The sequence below is a fragment of the Prionailurus viverrinus genome, chromosome F1 (genome assembly GCF_022837055.1).
Source record: "Prionailurus viverrinus isolate Anna chromosome F1, UM_Priviv_1.0, whole genome shotgun sequence".
NCBI lineage: Eukaryota > Metazoa > Chordata > Mammalia > Carnivora > Felidae > Prionailurus > Prionailurus viverrinus.
In genome coordinates this window covers 61,321,531-61,340,634 of record NC_062577.1, presented here as the reverse complement: position 1 = coordinate 61,340,634, position 19,104 = coordinate 61,321,531, and the positions used below count along the sequence as shown (strand labels likewise).

Genomic DNA, 19,104 nt, shown 5'->3' with positions numbered 1-19,104 from the left:
GGCCGGGGCCGGGGCCGGGGCCGGGGGGCGGGGCTGGGTGGGCTGTGTGTCTTTGTGTGTGTGTGTGTGTGTGTGTGTGTGTGTGTGTGTGTGTGTGTGTGTTGTGCTCGCGCCGGCGTCTGTCGGAGTTAGAGGCCAGGTAGCGCCGCCTGCGCCTCTGAGTGCGTCTCGCTCGGGCCAAGAGAGCAAAGGCCTGAGCGCGCTGGCCGGAGCCTCTCCCTAGGGGTCCGGCTCGGTGCCTTGGCAGGTTGGGAGGCAGGAGGGCGGTCTTGGATCCGGGCGGAACGCTGGGGCGGAGTGGCCGGCCGGCGGCGGCGGCGGCGGCCTCCCCGAGCCAGGAGATGCGCTGTGGTGCCCGGCTGGATGGCCTGGGGGTCTAGGGCTTCCGCTCACTGCTCCCTGCAGCCACCTTCCCGGCTTGGACTCGTGAGCCAGGCCCACAGAAGGGAGGGGTCCGCGCCGCCGGCTGGCCAGCAGCCGGCTGCGCTGTATGGCTCCCGGGAGGCAGACAGGCAGGCAGGCAGGCAGGTAGGTGTGGCCAGGGGAAGGCCCCTAGGTGGAGAATCGTGTGGGCCGCCTCGGGAGGGTGTGGAGAGAATGGACTAGGGCCGGGGGAAAAGCACGGGGTGACGGTGGGGTGGGTGCGTGTTCCCGGTGGCGGCGGAAGCGGACGGCTGGCTGGAAGGGCCAGGCGCTGTCCAGCGGCCACAAGTGGGAGCGGGAAGCGCGGGGAGCTTTGCAGCCTGGGCTGGTTCGCGAGTGCCGGGGTGAGGAGGGCAGGGGCGGGAATAGACGAGAAGGAGGACCAAAGAGCCTCCAGAAAGACGCAGGTGCGAAGTCAGCGAAGCCTGCGGGTGTGGGAAAGGCGCTCGAGGCGCGGGGGAGTGCGTGTGTGTGCGCCCGCGCGCGCCCGCGTGCGCGCGCGCGCTCAGAGCCCGAGGCGGCGAGGGTGGAGGGGCTGGAGCTCGGTCCCGGGCAGCGTGTGCTCGGGTGCGAGGCGGGCCGCGGCCGCGAGAGGGTGTGGTCCAGGCCCCGGTGGCGTGGCTGCTGTGTGGGGCGGGCCAAAAGGTGGGCGTGTCAGGAGTGGGATTCGAACCCACGCCTCCAGGGGAGACTGCGACCTGAACGCAGCGCCTTAGACCGCTCGGCCATCCTGACGGCGGGTGTGGGCGCGTCGCCGCTGGCCTGGCTGGGACGCGGCGCTAACGCTGGTGTCCTTGGCCGTCATGGCGCCCGGCTGGCGGCTGTGTGCGTGCGCAAGGGGCGAGACACGCGCGGCGGCCCCGGAGGAGCACGGCCAGCCGCCTCGCCGCCGCCGCCGCCGCCGCCGCCGCCGCCGCCAGCGCGGCTCCCGTGGCTGTCGCACCCCCACCCCCAGCTCCCTGCAGGCCCCGTCCAGCGTCGGCGCCCCTTGCCCTGCTCCCCACCCCGCCTGCCTCGCCCTCGCCGTCGCCGTCGCCCTCGCCCTCGCAGCCCCGCTTGCCGTCTGGGGCCTTTTCTCCCGGCGCGATGCCCGCCTGGCAGACGAGAGAGAGGCAGCGCTCGTTGGGAGTACTGAGCGCCGTCCGGTCCGTGTGTGGGCCCCGGGTCCGGGCGGACTCCGAGTCGGCGCCGGGGGCTGCCGTGCGGGAGAGGGGGCCGAAGCGGGGCTGGGGTCGGGTGGGGCGTGGCCCGTGCCGGGCGCCCGTGCAGGGCAGGGCGTCGAGGGCAGCAGGCAGGGGCAGGCGTGGGGAGGCAGCCGGAGAGGGGTCGGGCGCCCGGGTGGCCGGCCGCCGCCGTCCTCGTTAGTATAGTGGTGAGTATCCCCGCCTGTCACGCGGGAGACCGGGGTTCGATTCCCCGACGGGGAGGCAAGACGCCCTTTTTGGTGGCCTGCGCAGCTCTGGGTCCCACCTCTTGCTCCCGAGGGGCAGGGGCGCTTCTTCTCGGCCGTCCGTCGTCCGGCCGGCGGCGCGTGCCCGGCCTGCCCACCGTCCACCGGCCCCGGCCCTTTGCGTGGCTCGAGGCCGGACGCTGGGTCGCCACCGCGCAGCCGGGGCCTCGTGTGGTCGGTCCCCGCGGCAGCCACAGCGAGCTCCTCGGCGACGTGCCGCCCAGCCGCACAGCCGCCGTGGGTGTCGCTCGGGTGGGAGGCAGATGGGTCCGGTCCCGTCTGGATGCGGGAGGTGGTGTGGCGTGGCACCCGCCCCCTCTGCTCCTTCCCGCGCCCGGCCAGGCCGGGCCGGGCCGGGCCGGGCCGGGCCGGGCCGCTAGCTGCGGGCCGCGGAGGACGCGGAAGACGCCGGGCCGGGGACGTGGCGGGGCTCCCCAGCCGGCCTCCGAGGGCCCGAGAGCGGCCAGGCGGCCAGAGCGCCCTCCAGAGGCGGGCGGCGGTGGGCGCCGGGCGCGGGGCGCAGGGCGGGCGGACGGGCGGGCGTGCCCGGCGACCGGCCGGCGCAGCTGAGTCGGAGGGGTGAGGCTGGGGCGCCGGGCGGCCGGAGCCCGTGGTGGCCGGGCAGAGCTGCGGCCGGGCGGGACGTCGGGGCAGGGATGCGCCGGGCGGCGGCGGCGGCGGCAGCGGCAGCGGCGAGAGAGCGCCAAGGCGAGAAGGCGCCGGAGCGCACCCTGGGCCGGCCGCGTCGGGCCGGCCCGGGCCGTGCAGCGTTGGTGGTATAGTGGTGAGCATAGCTGCCTTCCAAGCAGTTGACCCGGGTTCGATTCCCGGCCAACGCAGCCGGCCGACCTTTTGCGCCGCTCCGGGGCCCTCCTGGCCAGGCCCGCCGGGCGCTGGCAGTGGGGGACGGCGTGCCGGCCCGCTGGGCGCTGGGCGCTGGGCACGTGGCCCGAGGCGGCGTGCGGGTGCGAGGGCGGCCGGCGCGCAGCGTTTTGCGAGTGCTGCCAGCGGTCCGGGTGGACTGCGTGGGGCCCGCGGGCGGCTGGACGTGCAGAGGCAGGGGCCTCGGGGCCCAAGCGGAGCCGCGTGGGGGGAATGGAGGCGCTGGGTCCAGGGGGTGCAGGCCAGGCGCGCAGCCTGTCGCTCCCTGGTGGTCTAGTGGTTAGGATTCGGCGCTCTCACCGCCGCGGCCCGGGTTCGATTCCCAGTCAGGGAAGCCTTTCTTCTTCCTCTGGCCCTCCGGGGCCTCCCCTCCCGGCCGGCCGAGCCGAGCCACCCACCGCCCCGTCCCCAGTGCACCCGCACCACCCCCTTTTAGCCCACGCCGGCACGCCAGGCCGAGCTGGCTAGCTTGTCGCGGGCCCCGCCGCCACGATGGAGGGGTGCACACAAGGCCACCTGCCACGCCCCGACGGGCAGCCCCAGCCTCGCCCTGCCACCTCGGCCCGTCCGAGCCTTTTGGCCTGGCTGGCCCACCGGAGGCCCTCGGCCTCGCCTCGCCCCTTCGCCCCCACCCGCGCACACGCTCGCCTGGCACCTTCGCTTCCACAGCCCGAGACGCGAGTGGCCGGGGCGGCCTCTGTCCCCCGCCGGGACCACCAGTGTGCGCAGGCGCCCCTGCCCCCCGAGTGTGCTCGGACCCCCACCGCCCCCTCCGGTGGCGCTCCTAGCTGGCCGGGCTGACGAGCCATCCTGTCCTCCCTCGTGAGGTGCCCGCGGTGGCGGTGCTGGGCGCGTGGGTCAGGTGAGCCACGCGCAGCCCTGAGTCGCGTCACCTGGCCGAGCAACCCCCCTCGGGCCTGCGACCTCTCGGGCGGCTTCCCTGCCCCACGCGGGGCGGGAGCGCCACGACCTGGCTGGCTGCGTCTCTCCCCGGCGACGGAGAGCGGACCCCACGGGCACGCTAGTCTTGGGCGCCCATGCGAGCGCAGAGTCCGACCGCCGTGCCCGGGAGGTGGAGGAGGGAAGAGGCATCCGGGCACGGCCCGGACCACCCCCCCCCCCCACGCCCCGGGCACTGGAGGTGAGACAGCGGGGAGGTGCCGTGGGAGCCCCGGGGAAAGACAACCCAGCAGCCAGGCAGGTGGGCGGCGGTCGACGCACCCCGGGGGACTGGGCGCACTTGTCGCCAACTTGTCATTCCACTTGCAGGACACGTCGGTCCCTCCATCCTAGGCGCCGTCCGTCCTTCTGTCCACCCCTGTCTGTATCCGTCCTCTTCTGTGGATGCCTCCCAAGGTCCATCGCACACCTCAGTCTCCTTCCCGCCCCAATTTGGACACCCCTGTCCGCCGGGGATTTGCTCTGTGATCAGAGGTGTCCCCTCTCGAGGCCAAGCGGTCAGCCGGTGCGCCGCGCACACCTGCTGGGGCACACTCGCTTCAACCGCACAAGCCCCCTGCAGCGGTGCGGAGGAGTCGCGGCGGCCGTGGGTCTCCGGGTGCTTCCCGTGCCCGCGGGAAGTTTCCTCGGAGTCCTTGCTTTTGCGTGTGTGTGTGTGTGTGTGTGTGTGTGTGTGTGTGTCTCGGGAGGGGGTGGCTGGTGGGAGGGGCGGCGGTGCGAGGTGGTGCCGAGGGAAGGGGAGGAGCGTGTGGGTGGCAGCGCGAGTTGGTGCGGGGATGCGTTCCTTGCAGTGAATCGGGAGACTGGAGCGAGGCGAGCGTCGTTAAAGAGAAGAAGGGCAAGGCAGGTGTGTGGGCGGGCGCGGACGGGCCCTTGGCTCCGGGGCGGGCGGAGTTTTGTCCCCAGGGCGAGCGAGCCAGGGAGGAGGAAGGGAATGTGCGGCAGGGGCGGGGACGGACCCCCAGAGAGGAGCAGAGGTGGCTTTGGCCAGGTGCTCTGAAGGTGGGAGAGAGGCTTGGAAGCGGAGCGCGCAGTTGGCGCTGCGGGGCCAAAAGGGGATGGCGCGTTGCATGGGCCGGGAATCGAACCCGGGCCTCCCGCGTGGCAGGCGAGAATTCTACCACTGAACCACCCATGCACCCACGGACGTGGTCCACAGAGGGCTTCCCCAGCGGCGCCGGCCGCCTCCGTTGCCGGTCCCCGCCAGTAGTGAGCGTGAGCGTGAGTGTGAGCGTGAGCGTCTGCTCCGTGGGAGCAGGAGGCGGGCGGTCTGCAAGACAGGCTCCAGGCACGCGGAGAGCCAGCCCCTAGGGCGCGGCGCGGCGCGGCGCGGCGCGGCGCGGACGTCCGGGCAGAGGAAGGCACGGAGGCGGACTGGGCTCATCCCGTGCTTTGTCCCTCGTCCGGGGCCACCGCCACAGCCTGCCCGTGTCCCCAGAGGCAGCCAGGAGCTGGACCCAGCCTGGCCAGCGCCCGATCCCCAAACAGCCGGAGCCATTTGTGGCCGGTGCCGGCAGGCCAGGGACCTTGCCTTCAGCTACTCCCAGCCCCGAGCCAGAGTCCGTTTGGCGGATGGTTTTCTCGCGCGTGCAGTGTGTGTCCCGACGGAAGGGGTGGGGAACGGACCTCTCGTGTGTGGAGCCATGGGGCCAGGGGCCGGGGCCGGGGCCGGGGCCGGGGGGCGGGGCTGGGTGGGCTGTGTGTCTTTGTGTGTGTGTGTGTGTGTGTGTGTGTGTGTGTGTGTGTGTGTGTGTTGTGCTCGCGCCGGCGTCTGTCGGAGTTAGAGGCCAGGTAGCGCCGCCTGCGCCTCTGAGTGCGTCTCGCTCGGGCCAAGAGAGCAAAGGCCTGAGCGCGCTGGCCGGAGCCTCTCCCTAGGGGTCCGGCTCGGTGCCTTGGCAGGTTGGGAGGCAGGAGGGCGGTCTTGGATCCGGGCGGAACGCTGGGGCGGAGTGGCCGGCCGGCGGCGGCGGCGGCGGCCTCCCCGAGCCAGGAGATGCGCTGTGGTGCCCGGCTGGATGGCCTGGGGGTCTAGGGCTTCCGCTCACTGCTCCCTGCAGCCACCTTCCCGGCTTGGACTCGTGAGCCAGGCCCACAGAAGGGAGGGGTCCGCGCCGCCGGCTGGCCAGCAGCCGGCTGCGCTGTATGGCTCCCGGGAGGCAGACAGGCAGGCAGGCAGGCAGGTAGGTGTGGCCAGGGGAAGGCCCCTAGGTGGAGAATCGTGTGGGCCGCCTCGGGAGGGTGTGGAGAGAATGGACTAGGGCCGGGGGAAAAGCACGGGGTGACGGTGGGGTGGGTGCGTGTTCCCGGTGGCGGCGGAAGCGGACGGCTGGCTGGAAGGGCCAGGCGCTGTCCAGCGGCCACAAGTGGGAGCGGGAAGCGCGGGGAGCTTTGCAGCCTGGGCTGGTTCGCGAGTGCCGGGGTGAGGAGGGCAGGGGCGGGAATAGACGAGAAGGAGGACCAAAGAGCCTCCAGAAAGACGCAGGTGCGAAGTCAGCGAAGCCTGCGGGTGTGGGAAAGGCGCTCGAGGCGCGGGGGAGTGCGTGTGTGTGCGCCCGCGCGCGCCCGCGTGCGCGCGCGCGCTCAGAGCCCGAGGCGGCGAGGGTGGAGGGGCTGGAGCTCGGTCCCGGGCAGCGTGTGCTCGGGTGCGAGGCGGGCCGCGGCCGCGAGAGGGTGTGGTCCAGGCCCCGGTGGCGTGGCTGCTGTGTGGGGCGGGCCAAAAGGTGGGCGTGTCAGGAGTGGGATTCGAACCCACGCCTCCAGGGGAGACTGCGACCTGAACGCAGCGCCTTAGACCGCTCGGCCATCCTGACGGCGGGTGTGGGCGCGTCGCCGCTGGCCTGGCTGGGACGCGGCGCTAACGCTGGTGTCCTTGGCCGTCATGGCGCCCGGCTGGCGGCTGTGTGCGTGCGCAAGGGGCGAGACACGCGCGGCGGCCCCGGAGGAGCACGGCCAGCCGCCTCGCCGCCGCCGCCGCCGCCGCCGCCGCCGCCGCCAGCGCGGCTCCCGTGGCTGTCGCACCCCCACCCCCAGCTCCCTGCAGGCCCCGTCCAGCGTCGGCGCCCCTTGCCCTGCTCCCCACCCCGCCTGCCTCGCCCTCGCCGTCGCCGTCGCCCTCGCCCTCGCAGCCCCGCTTGCCGTCTGGGGCCTTTTCTCCCGGCGCGATGCCCGCCTGGCAGACGAGAGAGAGGCAGCGCTCGTTGGGAGTACTGAGCGCCGTCCGGTCCGTGTGTGGGCCCCGGGTCCGGGCGGACTCCGAGTCGGCGCCGGGGGCTGCCGTGCGGGAGAGGGGGCCGAAGCGGGGCTGGGGTCGGGTGGGGCGTGGCCCGTGCCGGGCGCCCGTGCAGGGCAGGGCGTCGAGGGCAGCAGGCAGGGGCAGGCGTGGGGAGGCAGCCGGAGAGGGGTCGGGCGCCCGGGTGGCCGGCCGCCGCCGTCCTCGTTAGTATAGTGGTGAGTATCCCCGCCTGTCACGCGGGAGACCGGGGTTCGATTCCCCGACGGGGAGGCAAGACGCCCTTTTTGGTGGCCTGCGCAGCTCTGGGTCCCACCTCTTGCTCCCGAGGGGCAGGGGCGCTTCTTCTCGGCCGTCCGTCGTCCGGCCGGCGGCGCGTGCCCGGCCTGCCCACCGTCCACCGGCCCCGGCCCTTTGCGTGGCTCGAGGCCGGACGCTGGGTCGCCACCGCGCAGCCGGGGCCTCGTGTGGTCGGTCCCCGCGGCAGCCACAGCGAGCTCCTCGGCGACGTGCCGCCCAGCCGCACAGCCGCCGTGGGTGTCGCTCGGGTGGGAGGCAGATGGGTCCGGTCCCGTCTGGATGCGGGAGGTGGTGTGGCGTGGCACCCGCCCCCTCTGCTCCTTCCCGCGCCCGGCCAGGCCGGGCCGGGCCGGGCCGGGCCGGGCCGGGCCGCTAGCTGCGGGCCGCGGAGGACGCGGAAGACGCCGGGCCGGGGACGTGGCGGGGCTCCCCAGCCGGCCTCCGAGGGCCCGAGAGCGGCCAGGCGGCCAGAGCGCCCTCCAGAGGCGGGCGGCGGTGGGCGCCGGGCGCGGGGCGCAGGGCGGGCGGACGGGCGGGCGTGCCCGGCGACCGGCCGGCGCAGCTGAGTCGGAGGGGTGAGGCTGGGGCGCCGGGCGGCCGGAGCCCGTGGTGGCCGGGCAGAGCTGCGGCCGGGCGGGACGTCGGGGCAGGGATGCGCCGGGCGGCGGCGGCGGCGGCAGCGGCAGCGGCGAGAGAGCGCCAAGGCGAGAAGGCGCCGGAGCGCACCCTGGGCCGGCCGCGTCGGGCCGGCCCGGGCCGTGCAGCGTTGGTGGTATAGTGGTGAGCATAGCTGCCTTCCAAGCAGTTGACCCGGGTTCGATTCCCGGCCAACGCAGCCGGCCGACCTTTTGCGCCGCTCCGGGGCCCTCCTGGCCAGGCCCGCCGGGCGCTGGCAGTGGGGGACGGCGTGCCGGCCCGCTGGGCGCTGGGCGCTGGGCACGTGGCCCGAGGCGGCGTGCGGGTGCGAGGGCGGCCGGCGCGCAGCGTTTTGCGAGTGCTGCCAGCGGTCCGGGTGGACTGCGTGGGGCCCGCGGGCGGCTGGACGTGCAGAGGCAGGGGCCTCGGGGCCCAAGCGGAGCCGCGTGGGGGGAATGGAGGCGCTGGGTCCAGGGGGTGCAGGCCAGGCGCGCAGCCTGTCGCTCCCTGGTGGTCTAGTGGTTAGGATTCGGCGCTCTCACCGCCGCGGCCCGGGTTCGATTCCCGGTCAGGGAAGCCTTTCTTCTTCCTCTGGCCCTCCGGGGCCTCCCCTCCCGGCCGGCCGAGCCGAGCCACCCACCGCCCCGTCCCCAGTGCACCCGCACCACCCCCTTTTAGCCCACGCCGGCACGCCAGGCCGAGCTGGCTAGCTTGTCGCGGGCCCCGCCGCCACGATGGAGGGGTGCACACAAGGCCACCTGCCACGCCCCGACGGGCAGCCCCAGCCTCGCCCTGCCACCTCGGCCCGTCCGAGCCTTTTGGCCTGGCTGGCCCACCGGAGGCCCTCGGCCTCGCCTCGCCCCTTCGCCCCCACCCGCGCACACGCTCGCCTGGCACCTTCGCTTCCACAGCCCGAGACGCGAGTGGCCGGGGCGGCCTCTGTCCCCCGCCGGGACCACCAGTGTGCGCAGGCGCCCCTGCCCCCCGAGTGTGCTCGGACCCCCACCGCCCCCTCCGGTGGCGCTCCTAGCTGGCCGGGCTGACGAGCCATCCTGTCCTCCCTCGTGAGGTGCCCGCGGTGGCGGTGCTGGGCGCGTGGGTCAGGTGAGCCACGCGCAGCCCTGAGTCGCGTCACCTGGCCGAGCAACCCCCCTCGGGCCTGCGACCTCTCGGGCGGCTTCCCTGCCCCACGCGGGGCGGGAGCGCCACGACCTGGCTGGCTGCGTCTCTCCCCGGCGACGGAGAGCGGACCCCACGGGCACGCTAGTCTTGGGCGCCCATGCGAGCGCAGAGTCCGACCGCCGTGCCCGGGAGGTGGAGGAGGGAAGAGGCATCCGGGCACGGCCCGGACCACCCCCCCCCCCCACGCCCCGGGCACTGGAGGTGAGACAGCGGGGAGGTGCCGTGGGAGCCCCGGGGAAAGACAACCCAGCAGCCAGGCAGGTGGGCGGCGGTCGACGCACCCCGGGGGACTGGGCGCACTTGTCGCCAACTTGTCATTCCACTTGCAGGACACGTCGGTCCCTCCATCCTAGGCGCCGTCCGTCCTTCTGTCCACCCCTGTCTGTATCCGTCCTCTTCTGTGGATGCCTCCCAAGGTCCATCGCACACCTCAGTCTCCTTCCCGCCCCAATTTGGACACCCCTGTCCGCCGGGGATTTGCTCTGTGATCAGAGGTGTCCCCTCTCGAGGCCAAGCGGTCAGCCGGTGCGCCGCGCACACCTGCTGGGGCACACTCGCTTCAACCGCACAAGCCCCCTGCAGCGGTGCGGAGGAGTCGCGGCGGCCGTGGGTCTCCGGGTGCTTCCCGTGCCCGCGGGAAGTTTCCTCGGAGTCCTTGCTTTTGCGTGGGTGTGTGTGTGTGTGTGTGTGTGTGTGTGTGTCTCGGGAGGGGGTGGCTGGTGGGAGGGGCGGCGGTGCGAGGTGGTGCCGAGGGAAGGGGAGGAGCGTGTGGGTGGCAGCGCGAGTTGGTGCGGGGATGCGTTCCTTGCAGTGAATCGGGAGACTGGAGCGAGGCGAGCGTCGTTAAAGAGAAGAAGGGCAAGGCAGGTGTGTGGGCGGGCGCGGACGGGCCCTTGGCTCCGGGGCGGGCGGAGTTTTGTCCCCAGGGCGAGCGAGCCAGGGAGGAGGAAGGGAATGTGCGGCAGGGGCGGGGACGGACCCCCAGAGAGGAGCAGAGGTGGCTTTGGCCAGGTGCTCTGAAGGTGGGAGAGAGGCTTGGAAGCGGAGCGCGCAGTTGGCGCTGCGGGGCCAAAAGGGGATGGCGCGTTGCATGGGCCGGGAATCGAACCCGGGCCTCCCGCGTGGCAGGCGAGAATTCTACCACTGAACCACCCATGCACCCACGGACGTGGTCCACAGAGGGCTTCCCCAGCGGCGCCGGCCGCCTCCGTTGCCGGTCCCCGCCAGTAGTGAGCGTGAGCGTGAGTGTGAGCGTGAGCGTCTGCTCCGTGGGAGCAGGAGGCGGGCGGTCTGCAAGACAGGCTCCAGGCACGCGGAGAGCCAGCCCCTAGGGCGCGGCGCGGCGCGGCGCGGCGCGGCGCGGACGTCCGGGCAGAGGAAGGCACGGAGGCGGACTGGGCTCATCCCGTGCTTTGTCCCTCGTCCGGGGCCACCGCCACAGCCTGCCCGTGTCCCCAGAGGCAGCCAGGAGCTGGACCCAGCCTGGCCAGCGCCCGATCCCCAAACAGCCGGAGCCATTTGTGGCCGGTGCCGGCAGGCCAGGGACCTTGCCTTCAGCTACTCCCAGCCCCGAGCCAGAGTCCGTTTGGCGGATGGTTTTCTCGCGCGTGCAGTGTGTGTCCCGACGGAAGGGGTGGGGAACGGACCTCTCGTGTGTGGAGCCATGGGGCCAGGGGCCGGGGCCGGGGCCGGGGCCGGGGGGCGGGGCTGGGTGGGCTGTGTGTCTTTGTGTGTGTGTGTGTGTGTGTGTGTGTGTGTGTGTGTGTGTGTGTTTGTGCTCGCGCCGGCGTCTGTCGGAGTTAGAGGCCAGGTAGCGCCGCCTGCGCCTCTGAGTGCGTCTCGCTCGGGCCAAGAGAGCAAAGGCCTGAGCGCGCTGGCCGGAGCCTCTCCCTAGGGGTCCGGCTCGGTGCCTTGGCAGGTTGGGAGGCAGGAGGGCGGTCTTGGATCCGGGCGGAACGCTGGGGCGGAGTGGCCGGCCGGCGGCGGCGGCGGCGGCCTCCCCGAGCCAGGAGATGCGCTGTGGTGCCCGGCTGGATGGCCTGGGGGTCTAGGGCTTCCGCTCACTGCTCCCTGCAGCCACCTTCCCGGCTTGGACTCGTGAGCCAGGCCCACAGAAGGGAGGGGTCCGCGCCGCCGGCTGGCCAGCAGCCGGCTGCGCTGTATGGCTCCCGGGAGGCAGACAGGCAGGCAGGCAGGCAGGTAGGTGTGGCCAGGGGAAGGCCCCTAGGTGGAGAATCGTGTGGGCCGCCTCGGGAGGGTGTGGAGAGAATGGACTAGGGCCGGGGGAAAAGCACGGGGTGACGGTGGGGTGGGTGCGTGTTCCCGGTGGCGGCGGAAGCGGACGGCTGGCTGGAAGGGCCAGGCGCTGTCCAGCGGCCACAAGTGGGAGCGGGAAGCGCGGGGAGCTTTGCAGCCTGGGCTGGTTCGCGAGTGCCGGGGTGAGGAGGGCAGGGGCGGGAATAGACGAGAAGGAGGACCAAAGAGCCTCCAGAAAGACGCAGGTGCGAAGTCAGCGAAGCCTGCGGGTGTGGGAAAGGCGCTCGAGGCGCGGGGGAGTGCGTGTGTGTGCGCCCGCGCGCGCCCGCGTGCGCGCGCGCGCTCAGAGCCCGAGGCGGCGAGGGTGGAGGGGCTGGAGCTCGGTCCCGGGCAGCGTGTGCTCGGGTGCGAGGCGGGCCGCGGCCGCGAGAGGGTGTGGTCCAGGCCCCGGTGGCGTGGCTGCTGTGTGGGGCGGGCCAAAAGGTGGGCGTGTCAGGAGTGGGATTCGAACCCACGCCTCCAGGGGAGACTGCGACCTGAACGCAGCGCCTTAGACCGCTCGGCCATCCTGACGGCGGGTGTGGGCGCGTCGCCGCTGGCCTGGCTGGGACGCGGCGCTAACGCTGGTGTCCTTGGCCGTCATGGCGCCCGGCTGGCGGCTGTGTGCGTGCGCAAGGGGCGAGACACGCGCGGCGGCCCCGGAGGAGCACGGCCAGCCGCCTCGCCGCCGCCGCCGCCGCCGCCGCCGCCGCCGCCGCCGCCAGCGCGGCTCCCGTGGCTGTCGCACCCCCACCCCCAGCTCCCTGCAGGCCCCGTCCAGCGTCGGCGCCCCTTGCCCTGCTCCCCACCCCGCCTGCCTCGCCCTCGCCGTCGCCGTCGCCCTCGCCCTCGCAGCCCCGCTTGCCGTCTGGGGCCTTTTCTCCCGGCGCGATGCCCGCCTGGCAGACGAGAGAGAGGCAGCGCTCGTTGGGAGTACTGAGCGCCGTCCGGTCCGTGTGTGGGCCCCGGGTCCGGGCGGACTCCGAGTCGGCGCCGGGGGCTGCCGTGCGGGAGAGGGGGCCGAAGCGGGGCTGGGGTCGGGTGGGGCGTGGCCCGTGCCGGGCGCCCGTGCAGGGCAGGGCGTCGAGGGCAGCAGGCAGGGGCAGGCGTGGGGAGGCAGCCGGAGAGGGGTCGGGCGCCCTGGCCGGCCGCCGCCGTCCTCGTTAGTATAGTGGTGAGTATCCCCGCCTGTCACGCGGGAGACCGGGGTTCGATTCCCCGACGGGGAGGCAAGACGCCCTTTTTGGTGGCCTGCGCAGCTCTGGGTCCCACCTCTTGCTCCCGAGGGGCAGGGGCGCTTCTTCTCGGCCGTCCGTCGTCCGGCCGGCGGCGCGTGCCCGGCCTGCCCACCGTCCACCGGCCCCGGCCCTTTGCGTGGCTCGAGGCCGGACGCTGGGTCGCCACCGCGCAGCCGGGGCCTCGTGTGGTCGGTCCCCGCGGCAGCCACAGCGAGCTCCTCGGCGACGTGCCGCCCAGCCGCACAGCCGCCGTGGGTGTCGCTCGGGTGGGAGGCAGATGGGTCCGGTCCCGTCTGGATGCGGGAGGTGGTGTGGCGTGGCACCCGCCCCCTCTGCTCCTTCCCGCGCCCGGCCAGGCCGGGCCGGGCCGGGCCGGGCCGGGCCGGGCCGCTAGCTGCGGGCCGCGGAGGACGCGGAAGACGCCGGGCCGGGGACGTGGCGGGGCTCCCCAGCCGGCCTCCGAGGGCCCGAGAGCGGCCAGGCGGCCAGAGCGCCCTCCAGAGGCGGGCGGCGGTGGGCGCCGGGCGCGGGGCGCAGGGCGGGCGGACGGGCGGGCGTGCCCGGCGACCGGCCGGCGCAGCTGAGTCGGAGGGGTGAGGCTGGGGCGCCGGGCGGCCGGAGCCCGTGGTGGCCGGGCAGAGCTGCGGCCGGGCGGGACGTCGGGGCAGGGATGCGCCGGGCGGCGGCGGCGGCGGCAGCGGCAGCGGCGAGAGAGCGCCAAGGCGAGAAGGCGCCGGAGCGCACCCTGGGCCGGCCGCGTCGGGCCGGCCCGGGCCGTGCAGCGTTGGTGGTATAGTGGTGAGCATAGCTGCCTTCCAAGCAGTTGACCCGGGTTCGATTCCCGGCCAACGCAGCCGGCCGACCTTTTGCGCCGCTCCGGGGCCCTCCTGGCCAGGCCCGCCGGGCGCTGGCAGTGGGGGACGGCGTGCCGGCCCGCTGGGCGCTGGGCGCTGGGCACGTGGCCCGAGGCGGCGTGCGGGTGCGAGGGCGGCCGGCGCGCAGCGTTTTGCGAGTGCTGCCAGCGGTCCGGGTGGACTGCGTGGGGCCCGCGGGCGGCTGGACGTGCAGAGGCAGGGGCCTCGGGGCCCAAGCGGAGCCGCGTGGGGGGAATGGAGGCGCTGGGTCCAGGGGGTGCAGGCCAGGCGCGCAGCCTGTCGCTCCCTGGTGGTCTAGTGGTTAGGATTCGGCGCTCTCACCGCCGCGGCCCGGGTTCGATTCCCGGTCAGGGAAGCCTTTCTTCTTCCTCTGGCCCTCCGGGGCCTCCCCTCCCGGCCGGCCGAGCCGAGCCACCCACCGCCCCGTCCCCAGTGCACCCGCACCACCCCCTTTTAGCCCACGCCGGCACGCCAGGCCGAGCTGGCTAGCTTGTCGCGGGCCCCGCCGCCACGATGGAGGGGTGCACACAAGGCCACCTGCCACGCCCCGACGGGCAGCCCCAGCCTCGCCCTGCCACCTCGGCCCGTCCGAGCCTTTTGGCCTGGCTGGCCCACCGGAGGCCCTCGGCCTCGCCTCGCCCCTTCGCCCCCACCCGCGCACACGCTCGCCTGGCACCTTCGCTTCCACAGCCCGAGACGCGAGTGGCCGGGGCGGCCTCTGTCCCCCGCCGGGACCACCAGTGTGCGCAGGCGCCCCTGCCCCCCGAGTGTGCTCGGACCCCCACCGCCCCCTCCGGTGGCGCTCCTAGCTGGCCGGGCTGACGAGCCATCCTGTCCTCCCTCGTGAGGTGCCCGCGGTGGCGGTGCTGGGCGCGTGGGTCAGGTGAGCCACGCGCAGCCCTGAGTCGCGTCACCTGGCCGAGCAACCCCCCTCGGGCCTGCGACCTCTCGGGCGGCTTCCCTGCCCCACGCGGGGCGGGAGCGCCACGACCTGGCTGGCTGCGTCTCTCCCCGGCGACGGAGAGCGGACCCCACGGGCACGCTAGTCTTGGGCGCCCATGCGAGCGCAGAGTCCGACCGCCGTGCCCGGGAGGTGGAGGAGGGAAGAGGCATCCGGGCACGGCCCGGACCACCCCCCCCCCCCACGCCCCGGGCACTGGAGGTGAGACAGCGGGGAGGTGCCGTGGGAGCCCCGGGGAAAGACAACCCAGCAGCCAGGCAGGTGGGCGGCGGTCGACGCACCCCGGGGGACTGGGCGCACTTGTCGCCAACTTGTCATTCCACTTGCAGGACACGTCGGTCCCTCCATCCTAGGCGCCGTCCGTCCTTCTGTCCACCCCTGTCTGTATCCGTCCTCTTCTGTGGATGCCTCCCAAGGTCCATCGCACACCTCAGTCTCCTTCCCGCCCCAATTTGGACACCCCTGTCCGCCGGGGATTTGCTCTGTGATCAGAGGTGTCCCCTCTCGAGGCCAAGCGGTCAGCCGGTGCGCCGCGCACACCTGCTGGGGCACACTCGCTTCAACCGCACAAGCCCCCTGCAGCGGTGCGGAGGAGTCGCGGCGGCCGTGGGTCTCCGGGTGCTTCCCGTGCCCGCGGGAAGTTTCCTCGGAGTCCTTGCTTTTGCGTGTGTGTGTGTGTGTGTGTGTGTGTGTGTGTGTGTGTGTCTCGGGAGGGGGTGGCTGGTGGGAGGGGCGGCGGTGCGAGGTGGTGCCGAGGGAAGGGGAGGAGCGTGTGGGTGGCAGCGCGAGTTGGTGCGGGGATGCGTTCCTTGCAGTGAATCGGGAGACTGGAGCGAGGCGAGCGTCGTTAAAGAGAAGAAGGGCAAGGCAGGTGTGTGGGCGGGCGCGGACGGGCCCTTGGCTCCGGGGCGGGCGGAGTTTTGTCCCCAGGGCGAGCGAGCCAGGGAGGAGGAAGGGAATGTGCGGCAGGGGCGGGGACGGACCCCCAGAGAGGAGCAGAGGTGGCTTTGGCCAGGTGCTCTGAAGGTGGGAGAGAGGCTTGGAAGCGGAGCGCGCAGTTGGCGCTGCGGGGCCAAAAGGGGATGGCGCGTTGCATGGGCCGGGAATCGAACCCGGGCCTCCCGCGTGGCAGGCGAGAATTCTACCACTGAACCACCCATGCACCCACGGACGTGGTCCACAGAGGGCTTCCCCAGCGGCGCCGGCCGCCTCCGTTGCCGGTCCCCGCCAGTAGTGAGCGTGAGCGTGAGTGTGAGCGTGAGCGTCTGCTCCGTGGGAGCAGGAGGCGGGCGGTCTGCAAGACAGGCTCCAGGCACGCGGAGAGCCAGCCCCTAGGGCGCGGCGCGGCGCGGCGCGGCGCGGCGCGGACGTCCGGGCAGAGGAAGGCACGGAGGCGGACTGGGCTCATCCCGTGCTTTGTCCCTCGTCCGGGGCCACCGCCACAGCCTGCCCGTGTCCCCAGAGGCAGCCAGGAGCTGGACCCAGCCTGGCCAGCGCCCGATCCCCAAACAGCCGGAGCCATTTGTGGCCGGTGCCGGCAGGCCAGGGACCTTGCCTTCAGCTACTCCCAGCCCCGAGCCAGAGTCCGTTTGGCGGATGGTTTTCTCGCGCGTGCAGTGTGTGTCCCGACGGAAGGGGTGGGGAACGGACCTCTCGTGTGTGGAGCCATGGGGCCAGGGGCCGGGGCCGGGGCCGGGGCCGGGGCCGGGGGGCGGGGCTGGGTGGGCTGTGTGTCTTTGTGTGTGTGTGTGTGTGTGTGTGTGTGTGTGTGTGTGTGTGTTTGTGCTCGCGCCGGCGTCTGTCGGAGTTAGAGGCCAGGTAGCGCCGCCTGCGCCTCTGAGTGCGTCTCGCTCGGGCCAAGAGAGCAAAGGCCTGAGCGCGCTGGCCGGAGCCTCTCCCTAGGGGTCCGGCTCGGTGCCTTGGCAGGTTGGGAGGCAGGAGGGCGGTCTTGGATCCGGGCGGAACGCTGGGGCGGAGTGGCCGGCCGGCGGCGGCGGCGGCGGCCTCCCCGAGCCAGGAGATGCGCTGTGGTGCCCGGCTGGATGGCCTGGGGGTCTAGGGCTTCCGCTCACTGCTCCCTGCAGCCACCTTCCCGGCTTGGACTCGTGAGCCAGGCCCACAGAAGGGAGGGGTCCGCGCCGCCGGCTGGCCAGCAGCCGGCTGCGCTGTATGGCTCCCGGGAGGCAGACAGGCAGGCAGGCAGGCAGGTAGGTGTGGCCAGGGGAAGGCCCCTAGGTGGAGAATCGTGTGGGCCGCCTCGGGAGGGTGTGGAGAGAATGGACTAGGGCCGGGGGAAAAGCACGGGGTGACGGTGGGGTGGGTGCGTGTTCCCGGTGGCGGCGGAAGCGGACGGCTGGCTGGAAGGGCCAGGCGCTGTCCAGCGGCCACAAGTGGGAGCGGGAAGCGCGGGGAGCTTTGCAGCCTGGGCTGGTTCGCGAGTGCCGGGGTGAGGAGGGCAGGGGCGGGAATAGACGAGAAGGAGGACCAAAGAGCCTCCAGAAAGACGCAGGTGCGAAGTCAGCGAAGCCTGCGGGTGTGGGAAAGGCGCTCGAGGCGCGGGGGAGTGCGTGTGTGTGCGCCCGCGCGCGCCCGCGTGCGCGCGCGCGCTCAGAGCCCGAGGCGGCGAGGGTGGAGGGGCTGGAGCTCGGTCCCGGGCAGCGTGTGCTCGGGTGCGAGGCGGGCCGCGGCCGCGAGAGGGTGTGGTCCAGGCCCCGGTGGCGTGGCTGCTGTGTGGGGCGGGCCAAAAGGTGGGCGTGTCAGGAGTGGGATTCGAACCCACGCCTCCAGGGGAGACTGCGACCTGAACGCAGCGCCTTAGACCGCTCGGCCATCCTGACGGCGGGTGTGGGCGCGTCGCCGCTGGCCTGGCTGGGACGCGGCGCTAACGCTGGTGTCCTTGGCCGTCATGGCGCCCGGCTGGCGGCTGTGTGCGTGCGCAAGGGGCGAGACACGCGCGGCGGCCCCGGAGGAGCACGGCCAGCCGCCTCGCCGCCGCCGCCGCCGCCGCCGCCGCCGCCGCCAGCGCGGCTCCCGTGGCTGTCGCACCCCCACCCCCAGCTCCCTGCAGGCCCCGTCCAGCGTCGGCGCCCCTTGCCCTGCTCCCCACCCCGCCTGCCTCGCCCTCGCCGTCGCCGTCGCCCTCGCCCTCGCAGCCCCGCTTGCCGTCTGGGGCCTTTTCTCCCGGCGCGATGCCCGCCTGGCAGACGAGAGAGAGGCAGCGCTCGTTGGGAGTACTGAGCGCCGTCCGGTCCGTGTGTGGGCCCCGGGTCCGGGCGGACTCCGAGTCGGGGCCGGGGGCTGCCGTGCGGGAGAGGGGGCCGAAGCGGGGCTGGGGTCGGGTGGGGCGTGGCCCGTGCCGGGCGCCCGTGCAGGGCAGGGCGTCGAGGGCAGCAGGCAGGGGCAGGCGTGGGGAGGCAGCCGGAGAGGGGTCGGGCGCCCGGGTGGCCGGCCGCCGCCGTCCTCGTTAGTATAGTGGTGAGTATCCCCGCCTGTCACGCGGGAGACCGGGGTTCGATTCCCCGACGGGGAGGCAAGACGCCCTTTTTGGTGGCCTGCGCAGCTCTGGGTCCCACCTCTTGCTCCCGAGGGGCAGGGGCGCTTCTTCTCGGCCGTCCGTCGTCCGGCCGGCGGCGCGTGCCCGGCCTGCCCACCGTCCACCGGCCCCGGCCCTTTGCGTGGCTCGAGGCCGGACGCTGGGTCGCCACCGCGCAGCCGGGGCCTCGTGTGGTCGGTCCCCGCGGCAGCCACAGCGAGCTCCTCGGCGACGTGCCGCCAAGCCGCACAGCCGCCGTGGGTGTCGCTCGGGTGGGAGGCAGATGGGTCCGGTCCCGTCTGGATGCGGGAGGTGGTGTGGCGTGGCACCCGCCCCCTCTGCTCCTTCCCGCGCCCGGCCAGGCCGGGCCGGGCCGGGCCGGGCCGGGCCGGGCCGCTAGCTGCGGGCCGCGGAGGACGCGGAAGACGCCGGGCCGGGGACGTGGCGGGGCTCCCCAGCCGGCCTCCGAGGGCCCGAGAGCGGCCAGGCGGCCAGAGCGCCCTCCAGAGGCGGGCGGCGGTGGGCGCCGGGCGCGGGGCGCAGGGCGGGCGGACGGGCGGGCGTGCCCGGCGACCGGCCGGCGCAGCTGAGTCGGAGGGGTGAGGCTGGGGCGCCGGGCGGCCGGAGCCCGTGGTGGCCGGGCAGAGCTGCGGCCGGGCGGGACGTCGGGGCAGGGATGCGCCGGGCGGCGGCGGCGGCGGCAGCGGCAGCGGCGAGAGAGCGCCAAGGCGAGAAGGCGCCGGAGCGCACCCTGGGCCGGCCGCGTCGGGCCGGCCCGGGCCGTGCAGCGTTGGTGGTATAGTGGTGAGCATAGCTGCCTTCCAAGCAGTTGACCCGGGTTCGATTCCCGGCCAACGCAGCCGGCCGACCTTTTGCGCCGCTCCGGGGCCCTCCTGGCCAGGCCCGCCGGGCGCTGGCAGTGGGGGACGGCGTGCCGGCCCGCTGGGCGCTGGGCGCTGGGCACGTGGCCCGAGGCGGCGTGCGGGTGCGAGGGCGGCCGGCGCGCAGCGTTTTGCGAGTGCTGCCAGCGGTCCGGGTGGACTGCGTGGGGCCCGCGGGCGGCTGGACGTGCAGAGGCAGGGGCCTCGGGGCCCAAGCGGAGCCGCGTGGGGGGAATGGAGGCGCTGGGTCCAGGGGGTGC

The 19,104-nt window shown here is 74.2% G+C and overlaps 18 non-coding genes across 18 annotated transcripts; 11 read left to right on the top strand and 7 right to left on the bottom strand.

Annotated features, from left to right (window-relative positions):
• Positions 1-1,075: 1,075 nt before the first annotated feature.
• On the bottom strand, positions 1,076-1,158 carry TRNAL-CAG (transfer RNA leucine (anticodon CAG)). The gene has a single exon. It is a non-coding gene; the product is annotated as a tRNA-Leu (tRNA).
• Positions 1,159-1,778: 620 nt separating this feature from the next.
• Positions 1,779-1,850, top strand: TRNAD-GUC (transfer RNA aspartic acid (anticodon GUC)). The gene has a single exon. It is a non-coding gene; the product is annotated as a tRNA-Asp (tRNA).
• A 790-nt stretch (positions 1,851-2,640) lies between these two features.
• Positions 2,641-2,712, top strand: TRNAG-UCC (transfer RNA glycine (anticodon UCC)). The gene has a single exon. It is a non-coding gene; the product is annotated as a tRNA-Gly (tRNA).
• A 305-nt stretch (positions 2,713-3,017) lies between these two features.
• TRNAE-CUC (transfer RNA glutamic acid (anticodon CUC)) lies at positions 3,018-3,089 on the top strand. The gene has a single exon. It is a non-coding gene; the product is annotated as a tRNA-Glu (tRNA).
• A 1,693-nt stretch (positions 3,090-4,782) lies between these two features.
• On the bottom strand, positions 4,783-4,853 carry TRNAG-GCC (transfer RNA glycine (anticodon GCC)). The gene has a single exon. It is a non-coding gene; the product is annotated as a tRNA-Gly (tRNA).
• A 1,589-nt stretch (positions 4,854-6,442) lies between these two features.
• TRNAL-CAG (transfer RNA leucine (anticodon CAG)) lies at positions 6,443-6,525 on the bottom strand. Its single transcript has one exon. It is a non-coding gene; the product is annotated as a tRNA-Leu (tRNA).
• A 620-nt stretch (positions 6,526-7,145) lies between these two features.
• TRNAD-GUC (transfer RNA aspartic acid (anticodon GUC)) lies at positions 7,146-7,217 on the top strand. Its single transcript has one exon. It is a non-coding gene; the product is annotated as a tRNA-Asp (tRNA).
• A 790-nt stretch (positions 7,218-8,007) lies between these two features.
• Positions 8,008-8,079, top strand: TRNAG-UCC (transfer RNA glycine (anticodon UCC)). Its single transcript has one exon. It is a non-coding gene; the product is annotated as a tRNA-Gly (tRNA).
• Positions 8,080-8,384: 305 nt separating this feature from the next.
• TRNAE-CUC (transfer RNA glutamic acid (anticodon CUC)) lies at positions 8,385-8,456 on the top strand. Its single transcript has one exon. It is a non-coding gene; the product is annotated as a tRNA-Glu (tRNA).
• A 1,693-nt stretch (positions 8,457-10,149) lies between these two features.
• On the bottom strand, positions 10,150-10,220 carry TRNAG-GCC (transfer RNA glycine (anticodon GCC)). Its single transcript has one exon. It is a non-coding gene; the product is annotated as a tRNA-Gly (tRNA).
• A 1,588-nt stretch (positions 10,221-11,808) lies between these two features.
• TRNAL-CAG (transfer RNA leucine (anticodon CAG)) lies at positions 11,809-11,891 on the bottom strand. The gene has a single exon. It is a non-coding gene; the product is annotated as a tRNA-Leu (tRNA).
• A 623-nt stretch (positions 11,892-12,514) lies between these two features.
• Positions 12,515-12,586, top strand: TRNAD-GUC (transfer RNA aspartic acid (anticodon GUC)). Its single transcript has one exon. It is a non-coding gene; the product is annotated as a tRNA-Asp (tRNA).
• Positions 12,587-13,376: 790 nt separating this feature from the next.
• TRNAG-UCC (transfer RNA glycine (anticodon UCC)) lies at positions 13,377-13,448 on the top strand. Its single transcript has one exon. It is a non-coding gene; the product is annotated as a tRNA-Gly (tRNA).
• A 305-nt stretch (positions 13,449-13,753) lies between these two features.
• On the top strand, positions 13,754-13,825 carry TRNAE-CUC (transfer RNA glutamic acid (anticodon CUC)). Its single transcript has one exon. It is a non-coding gene; the product is annotated as a tRNA-Glu (tRNA).
• A 1,697-nt stretch (positions 13,826-15,522) lies between these two features.
• Positions 15,523-15,593, bottom strand: TRNAG-GCC (transfer RNA glycine (anticodon GCC)). The gene has a single exon. It is a non-coding gene; the product is annotated as a tRNA-Gly (tRNA).
• Positions 15,594-17,185: 1,592 nt separating this feature from the next.
• TRNAL-CAG (transfer RNA leucine (anticodon CAG)) lies at positions 17,186-17,268 on the bottom strand. The gene has a single exon. It is a non-coding gene; the product is annotated as a tRNA-Leu (tRNA).
• A 620-nt stretch (positions 17,269-17,888) lies between these two features.
• TRNAD-GUC (transfer RNA aspartic acid (anticodon GUC)) lies at positions 17,889-17,960 on the top strand. The gene has a single exon. It is a non-coding gene; the product is annotated as a tRNA-Asp (tRNA).
• A 790-nt stretch (positions 17,961-18,750) lies between these two features.
• On the top strand, positions 18,751-18,822 carry TRNAG-UCC (transfer RNA glycine (anticodon UCC)). Its single transcript has one exon. It is a non-coding gene; the product is annotated as a tRNA-Gly (tRNA).
• Positions 18,823-19,104: the final 282 nt, after the last annotated feature.